Source organism: Leucoraja erinacea, unplaced genomic scaffold (genome assembly GCF_028641065.1).
Source record: "Leucoraja erinacea ecotype New England unplaced genomic scaffold, Leri_hhj_1 Leri_573S, whole genome shotgun sequence".
NCBI lineage: Eukaryota > Metazoa > Chordata > Chondrichthyes > Rajiformes > Rajidae > Leucoraja > Leucoraja erinaceus.
Window position 1 is genome coordinate 1 of NW_026576480.1, and position 9,106 is coordinate 9,106.

Below are 9,106 nucleotides of genomic sequence, written 5' to 3' on the forward strand. Positions count from 1 at the left end.
GTTATATTATTATTAGGTTTCCAAGAACACACTTTGTTTTGCCATGCTACCGAAACCGATCACTGTAATACGTGTAAAGAAAACGGCAGATTCTGGTTTGCAATCAAAGGTACCAAAATTCTGGAGTACTCAGCGGGTGAGGCAGTATCTTCGGAGAGAATGAACGGCGAACGTTTCGGGTCGAGACCCTTCGCAACTGAGTTGGGGGAGAGGCGGACAGATATAGAATTGGTCGGAACATTAGACGGGTGGGAGAAACTGTGAGGGAGGGAGAAGTGACACAAGGCTATGAACGTTCACAAGGTTAATGTCCAGGATTGCGGGACGTCAATGGACTAGAGCCTGTTAGCCGCTGGGCTTGTAAACTGCTTCTTTAGAGGATAGTCGGATCTTATTAAAACGTATAATGTCTCCTCTTTGGGCCTCATTTATCGGCAAATCCCCTTATGCCTGCTGTCTCTAGATATGTACACATTGACTGATCATCGCCTAGACATAATGCCTTGTTAGCTGTCATCATAGAAAACTAGAAACATAGACGTTATGCAGAGTAAGGCCTTCGCCCTTCGATCCTTCCCGCCATTCAATATTAACATGGGCTGATCATCCAACGTCAGTATCACCTAACCATCCTTCTCTCCATACCACACCACTCTCTTCTGTGAAAACAGTTTTTCCTCATCTCGGTTTTAAAGGATTTCCCCCCTTATCCTTAAACTGTGACCCCTTGTCCTGGACTTCCCCAAGATCGGGAGCAATCTTCCTGCATCTAGCCTGTCCAACCCCTTAAAAAGTTTGTAAGTTTCTATAAGATCCCCTCTCAATCCTCCTAAATTCTAGAGAGTATAAACCGAGTCTATCCAGTCTTTCTTCATAAGACAGTCCTGACATCCCAGGAATCAGTCTGGTGAACCGTCTCTGAACTCCCTCTATGGCAATAATGTCCTTCCTCAGATGTGGAGACCAAAACTGTACGCAATACTCCAGTGTGGGTCTCACCAAGACCCTGTACAACTGCAGTAGAACCTCCCTGCTCCTATACTCAAATCCTTTTGCTATGAAAGATCACATACCATTCGCTTTCTTCACTTGCCTCTGCACCTCATGCCTACGTTCATGCGGTTACCATGACACCCAGGTCTCCCTGCATCTCCCCTTTCCCAATCGCCACCATTTACGAATAAGTCCGTTTACAAGAAGACAAGGCCCAGGAATCGAGGGGTTAACATACGATTGAAACGTTTGTTCGACACTGGGCCCACTACTCGCTTGGAGTTTAAAGGAGAGGGTAACCTCAACTTTCCCCGCACTTTCAGAATAGTTGAAATACCTGGTAGAGTGGATTGGAGAGGATGTCGTCCACTAGTGGGAGATTCCCTACTGACCCGAGGGCAACAGCTCTCAGAATTACGGCCGTTCCGCGAGAACTGCAGATAGGACTTACAGTTCTTTAGCCAGAGTGTGGTGGAATCTGTGGAGATCTTTGCCACACAGACGCTGGTTCATTGTTGGATCTTGTTGATTAGTGGGTGGGTGTCGGGATTATGGGGAGAAGTCAGGATCCAATGTCAAATTGGAAAGTGATAGATATGATCATCCATAGAACCGAATGGTGAGAAGTGTACTTGGTGGGCCGAATGCGGTAGGCAAATCTTCTGCTCCTGATGCTATCCCCCTGTCATTTCTCGGCCGCGCATTGTAATTTGTCCCGGTGACCGTGATTGATGGGCATCGGAAACGTTTCAGAAGCTGATAAATCGTGACTGGAGTTTTTTTTTACTCCATCGCCAGGGTTTCTCGATCATGTTCATACACACAAAATCCGGGGGCATCTGAAAAAAATTTGCTGCCAGCTTCGTCACTTCGTGCTTTCCTATTTAGATCCGGGCTCAGCGAGCGGAGGCGTCAATAATGCCTTACGGTTCATGAAATGCAATGTGCCCAGGGCTCTGCTGGCGACCGTCACGTGAGACCCTGTCCTCCGCCGCTGCTGCTCCGTGACCACTGACCTGCTGCAGTTCCGCCGCTCAGTGTCCACGACCCTGCCCCTCCACCTCGCTGTTCGCTGACCACGACCCGAATTCTGACCCTGCCCCACCACCCGCTCCTTTAACCACGACCCTGCCGACTCCGCCACCGTCCCGTACCACTGATGACCTGCCCCCACCTCTGCTGCTCCTTACCACTGACCACGACCCCCTGCCGCACCGCCGCTGCTTCCGTGACACTGACCCTGCCCACCGCCGTATGTCTCCAGTTACCACTTAGCCCGCCCTCCACCGCGCTTCCTGACACTGACCCTGCCCCTCCACCGCGTGCTGCTCCTGACCACATTACCCTGGCCTCACCGCCGTTGCTGTTCTCCGTTACCACTGACCCTGCCGCAACCGCCGCTGCTTCCTTGACCAAATGACCCTGCCCCTCCCCGTCTGCTGCTCCGTGACCATGACCCTGCCGCAAACTTGGCGCTTTAGTTGACCACTGACCCTGTCCTCAACGCGCCCTCTTTACTGTTCGACCACTGACTCCTCGACCGCAACCGCTGCTCACGTGACCACTGACCCTTCCAGCACCGCCGCTCAAGCCTTTTGCTCCTGTTGCCCACTGACCACTGCCGCACACCAGCCGCCCGTGAGCCACTGCCCAGCGCACCGCCGCTTGCCGTGACCACTGACCCCTGCCCTCACCCGCCGCTCGATGACCACTGCCCTGCCGCCCGCCGTGACACTGAACCCGGACCCTGCCGCTCTCCCCGCTGCTGCTCTCCATGCCACTGACCCTGCCTAGTCCGACTGCTGCTGCTTTCCGTCACCACTGACCCTGCCCCCACCGGCCACGGCTCCGTGAGACCACTGACCCTGTCCCCGGTCCTGCCTCTCTCCGTGGACCCTGAACCCTGCCCCACCGCCGCTGCTGCGTGACCACTACCCCCGCTCGCCGCTGCTTTTACCGTGCCACTGACAACTGCCGCAACCGCGCTCCGTGACCCGGACCCTGCGCTCCACGCACCTCCGGGCCACTGAAAGCTGCCCCACCGCCGCTTCCGGACCCCTCCACCCATGTGCACCGCTGCTGCTTCCGTGAGGGACGGAGGGAGGCCCTACTCCGCCGCTGGCGCTCACGTGGAGTGGCTGCACCTTCCGTGCCGCTCCGCCTGCTGCCCGGTGACCACTGACCCTAGCCGCTCCGCCTATCGGCTCCGTGACCACCTGACGCCTGGCCTGGCTCCGCCGTGCTCCGACCCGCGACCCGTGCCCCTCCACCGGAGACTTCAGGTGACCACTGACCTGGCCCCCTCTGTCTCCAAGGACCAGCCTGAGACTACTGCCAGGTCCGCCCGCTTCCGTGACCACTGACCCTGCCCCTCCACCGCTCCGTTACCTTCTGACCCTCGCGCACGGCCCTGCTCCGTGACCACTGACCCTGCCTTTGATGACCGCTCCGTGACCACTGCCCTAGTAATCTCTCCCGCTGCCCCCTTCTCTCTACCCTGCCCCTCCGCCGCTCTCCTCCTCTCCACCGTCCCTGTCCCTCCTCTCTTCTCCGTTCCCGCTGACCCTCTCTCTCTGCTGCCACTCTCTGGCACCAGGCCCTCCCCTCCACTCATCTTCTCCTCCTGCCGCGCTCCTCTGCTCCGTGCCCCCTCCCTCTCATCCCCCTGCTCCCCTCCTCTGTCCCCCTCCCTCTCTCCTCCTCTGCCCTTCTCCCTCTCTGCTCCTCTGACCCCTCCCCCTCCCGCTCTTCCCCTGTCTCCCTGTCTCCTGTTGCCTTGTATCTCCTCTTCCCTTTCCTCCTCTCTGCTCTCTTCTCGTTCCCTCTCTCTTCTCTCCTACCTCCTCTCTAAAAAAGCTCCCCCATCCCGCTTCTCCCATCCCTGCCCCTCTATGGCTCTCCTCCCTCGCCTCTATCCCTCTCATGTCTCCCCTCTCTAATGCCTCACCCCGTCCCCTCTCCATAATGCATCTCTTCTATCTCCCTTCCCTCTCTCTCTGGTCTCCGCCCTCCCCCTGCCCCCTCTCTTCTCTCCCTCCGCCCCTCCCTCTGCCCCCCCTCCCTCCTCTCCCCTCATTCTCGCCTAGCTCTGTTCCTCTTTCCCTCCCTCCCTTCCGCTCCCGCCCCCCCCCCCGTCTCCGCTCTCTGGACCATCCCCTCCCCTGTGACAGCTCAGCCCACCCCACTACACAGTAAGAGTGATGGTATTCCCCACTGGTCTAGTTCCTATTCACCTTTTCCCCTTCTCCCCGTTCACCTTAACCTCGAAATAAGGGTTTTTTTCCTCCCCGTTGTATTTGTTTTTTTTTTTTCTTCTGCGCGAGTCTCAGTCACCGGAACCTAGTACATTCGCCATGACAACGATGAATCTAAGTTGTGTGGACTGTCGAGATTGTACATCTCTTGTGACCATTTCCATCTTCAACCTGGTTGTGGAGGCAACGTAGAGTATAGAACATGTACCTTTCTAGAATCCCCTTAGTAACTAAGGTCATTGTTAAAGAGAAGGTAGACACACAATGCTGGAGTAACTCAGCGGGACAGGCAGCATCTCTGGAGAGAAGGAATGGGTGACGTTTCGGGTCGAGACCCTTCTTGATTCCTTTAGTCATGGAACTTTTTTGCATATATTGCATTCATTTCTTTAACCTGCAATCGGTTACGTCCCTGTTTCCCTTCCTCCCCGTGACTTTAGTCTGAAGAAGGTTCCCGTCCCAAAACGTTTTCCCATTCCTTCTCTCCATAGCTTCTGCCGGTCCCGCTGATTACCCCGCTTTTTGTTTCTCTCATTCGTTTTAAAAAACCATTCCTTCCCACACTTTATTGTTCATTGAGATTTAAACAAGGAGTTTGACCAGGGCTAATTACCTACACAATGGAGAGGTTTCAAAAGGGGACGGTTTTCTCTCTCTCTCTGGTCCCCAGAGTCGAGGGGCTAACCTCATTGGGTCAGGCAGCTCCCTGGAGACTTCACATTGGCATATTAAAGATTATTAAGGGTTTTGACACGCTAGGGCGTATTGTGTGCAGTTATGGCCTCCCATATTTTCGGAAGGACATTCTTGCTATTGAGGAAGCCCAGTGTAGATTCACGAGGTTAATTCCCAGGAATGCGGGACTGTCATATGAGGAGAAATAGATCAGACTAGGCTTGTATTCACTGTAATTTACAGGGCGTCTTATAGAAACTTGTAAAATTATAAAAAATAACTGAAAAAACTGGATGCAGGAATCATGGTCCTGATGTTGGGGTAGTCCAGAACCATGCACACAGTTTAGATCAGGGTTAATGCCCTTTCGAACGTATATGAGGAAAACAACTATTTTCAGAGAGTGTTGATTCGTGGGAATTCTCCTGCCTCGAGGCGGCGTGAGGCCAGATTCTCTGGAACTTTCAGAGAGGCTAGTAGGGCTCTTAAAAGTCGGATTCCAGGATATGGGTAAAGGCAGGAACTGGTACTGATTGGGTGATGATCACGCCCGCCCCCTACATCTGCTCTGACCGACACCTCCCTCCTCCAAGGGTCCCGCTGTTTGGAAAGCAAGAGGTGCAGCCAGGGCGGGGTTCCAGCCCGGTCGCTGTGCAGGACAGAGGAGGGGGAGATGATCCGCGGCTGCTGCTGCTGCTATGCTGGGCCCATCATTCACATCTTCGACCCCCCGTCAGCACCACAGTGTCAGGGAATCTCTCTCCGTCTAAACCAAGTTGCCAAGCCCAGCAAATGACTCGCCGTTTCGGTTTCCCGGCTGCAACTTGTGAGTTGTCAGTGTCACCCAGGCAACATTAATTTCAATCGCCTGCTCTAGTGTCCTTGTTGGAGGGGCGTCGTAGTTTTAAATGGTTCCATAGTAAACGAACTGCCCCAACTCACCTCCTCTGGCCGCTCGTTCCATATATGGTTTAGATATATTATTAGGTGTAGGCCAGTACCATCCTTTTGGTTTTGCACACTGTCCAAAACAGATCAAGGTAATATGTTGTAAGACAAGAACTGCATATGCTGTATCAAAGGAGACACAAAATGCTGAGTAACTCAGCCTGAGGCAGCATCTCTGGACTCAGAAGGAACAGGCGACGTTGTTGGGCGAGACCTTCTCCGACTGATGGTCAGGGGAGAGGGCGGGACCGATAAAAAGTGGTCGTGAGACGTTAAGAGTGGTGTGGATAACGGAAAGGGTGGAGAAGATGGCAAGCAATGCTATCTTCTTGGTTTCTTGTTGCTCCAAAATATTCCCAAATGGAATTTAAACTCGAGTGGTGAATGTGAAACTTGCGCCCGAAAAGGTTATTGGAAAGGCTACTTTAAATGTAGTGGCATCTTGGTTGGTCACTATAGTTGGTGGAGATTATTCCATGCTTTAATTGGCGGGGGGAAGACCGGAATTGGCTGTACACATCTGTCTTTGTTGCTGGATCACAAATGGTCTCGTCATGCCCTAATTGTTTGGGTTCAGTGTAGGTCCTTGTAATCTATGTCTAGCTGGCCGATTTCAACCATTTTTGTAAAACATGTCAAACGGTGAGCTTTCACTTCTGTCCTAGTCTTGGAGAGGGTTCCACCCCGACAGAGAATTGCAGGAAGTTTGTTGACACTCGCTGCTCTCTCAATAGTGTGATTAACAAATCGAACGCTGCCTTTCTTTGGACACTTTCGATGGAGAAATGTTTGTATTTGTGTATGTATGGGTCCCATGCGGCAACTGCGTATATCCAATGAGATCTAACGCAGGGTGAGTAAAGCTTTCCTTGACGGAAGTTGAACATGATGAAAGTTGCCGCCTCAGACAGTTTAAGACGCCTGTTGCTATTCAAACAAAAACCGTTGCATGATGATCTACCATTCCCATGCAGATCATTTCGCATTTGATGCCAAGCTACTTGGTTTGTTTGGTTCTTCAAGGGTGACACCAGTTGTATTGTAGATGTTTTATCCTTGATTCGCCTCTTTCTGTGCACTCATGGTTTCACATTTGAACTGGAAAAAAACTGCATGCCCCATTTTTTTGACCACATCGACCTCTAGTATCGAGAGCCTTTGGGAGAGCATCTTCATTCATCAGCGACTTATGACTGTACAGGAAAACACTCATGCAGCGAATAGGTCTGGTCTACTTGCACTTTTCATGGATGTCCTTTATGGGGAGGGGGGGGGGGGGGTTGAAGAAGAGGGGGGGAGGGGGGGGGTGAAGGGGGGGAGGAGGGGGGGGGGGGAGAGGGGGGGGGGGGGGGGGGGAAGGGGAAGGGGGGGGGGGGGGGGGAGGGGGGGGGGGAGGGGGGGGGGGGGGGGGGGGGGGGGGGGGGGGGGGGGGGGGGGGGGGGGGGGGGGGGGGGGGGGGGGGAGGGGAGGGGGGGGGGGAGGGGGGAGGGGGGGGGGGGGGGGGGGAAAGGGGGGGGGGGGGGGGGGAGGGGGGGGGGGGGGAGGGGGGGGGGGGGGGGGGGGGGGGGGGGGGGGGGGGGGGGGGGGAAGGGGGGGGGGGGGGAGGGGGGGAGGGGGGGGGGGGGGAGGGGCGGGGGGGGGGGGGGGGGGGGGGGGGAGGGAGGGGAGGGGGGGGGGGTGGGGGAGGGGGGGGGAGGGGAGAGGGGGAGGCGGGGGGGGGGGGGGAGAGGGGGGGGGGGGGGGGGGGGGGAGGGGGGGATGGGGGGGGGGGGGGGGGGGGGGGGGGGGGGGGGGGGGGGGGGGGGGGGGGGGGGGGGGGGGGGGGGGGGGGGGGGGGGGGGGAGGGGGGGGGGGGGAAGGGGGGGGGGGGGGGGGGGGAGGGGGGGGGGGGGGGGGGGGGGGGGGGGGGGGGGGGGGGGGGGGGGGGGGGGGGGGGGGGGGGGGGGATGGGGGGGGGGGGGGGGGGGGGGGGGGGGAGGGGAAGGGGGGGGGGGGGGGGGGGGGGGAGGGGGGGGGGGAGGAGGGGGGGGGGGGGGGGGGGGGGGGGGGGGGGGGGGGGGGCGGGGGGGGGAGGGGGGGGGGGGGGGAAGGGGAGGGGGGAGGGGGGGGGGGGGGGGGGGGGGGAAAGGGGGGGGGGGGGGGGGGGGGGGAAGGGGGGGGATTAGAGGGGGGAAGGGGGGGGGGGGGGGGGGGGGGGGGGGTGGGAGGGGGGGGGGGGGGGGGGGGGGGGGGGGGGGGGGGGGGAGCATGGGGGGGGGGGGGGGGCCACAGTTTAAGAATAAGGGGTAAGCCGTTTAGAACGGAGACTTGTGAGTCTGTGGAATTCTCTGCCTCGGAAGGGCGGTGGAGGCCGGTTCTCTGGATACTTTCAAGAGAGAGCTAGATAGGGCTCTTAAGATAGCGGAGTCAAGGGATATGGGGAGAAGGCAGGAAACGGGGGGGTACTAATTGGGGATGATGGCGGTGGTACTGGCTCGAAGGGCCCGAATGGCCTACTCCTGTACCTATTGTTATTGTACAATATTGTACAATTGTACAGTCTATCGCAGTGTGTGTGTGTGTGTTTCTATGGGAATTGGACATACTGATCTGATCTATATTTATGCCTAAATATCCTGTTGTGCTGCAGCAATCAAGAATTTCATTGTCCCATCTGGGACACATGACAATACACTCTCTTGACTTGACTTGACAAACCACCCCCTCCCCGGGCACCTTCCCCTTGCAACCGCAGGAAATGCTACACTTGTCGTTTTACCTCCCCCCTTGACTCCATCCAAGGACCCAAGCAGTCTTTCCAGGTGAGGCAGAGGTTCACCTGCACCTCCTCCAACCTCATCTATTGCATCCGCTGCTCTAGGTGTCAGCTGCTCTACATCGGTGAGACCAAGCGTAGGCTTGGCGATCGTTTCGCCCAACACCTCCGCACAGTTCGCAATAACCAACCTGATCTCCCGGTGGCTCAGCACTTCAACTCCCCCTCCCATTCCGAATCCAACCTTTCTGTCCTGGGCCTCCTCCATGGCCAGAGTGAGTCCCACCGCAAATTGGCGGAGCAGCACCTCATATTTCGCTTGGGTAGTTTACACCCCAGCGGTATGAACATTGACTTCTCCAATTTCAGGTAGTCCCTGCTTTCTCCCTCCTTCCCCTCCCCTTCCCAGCTCTCCCACAGCCCACTGTCTCCGCCTCTTCCTTTCTTCTTCCAGCCCCCCCCACCCCCCCCACATCAGTCT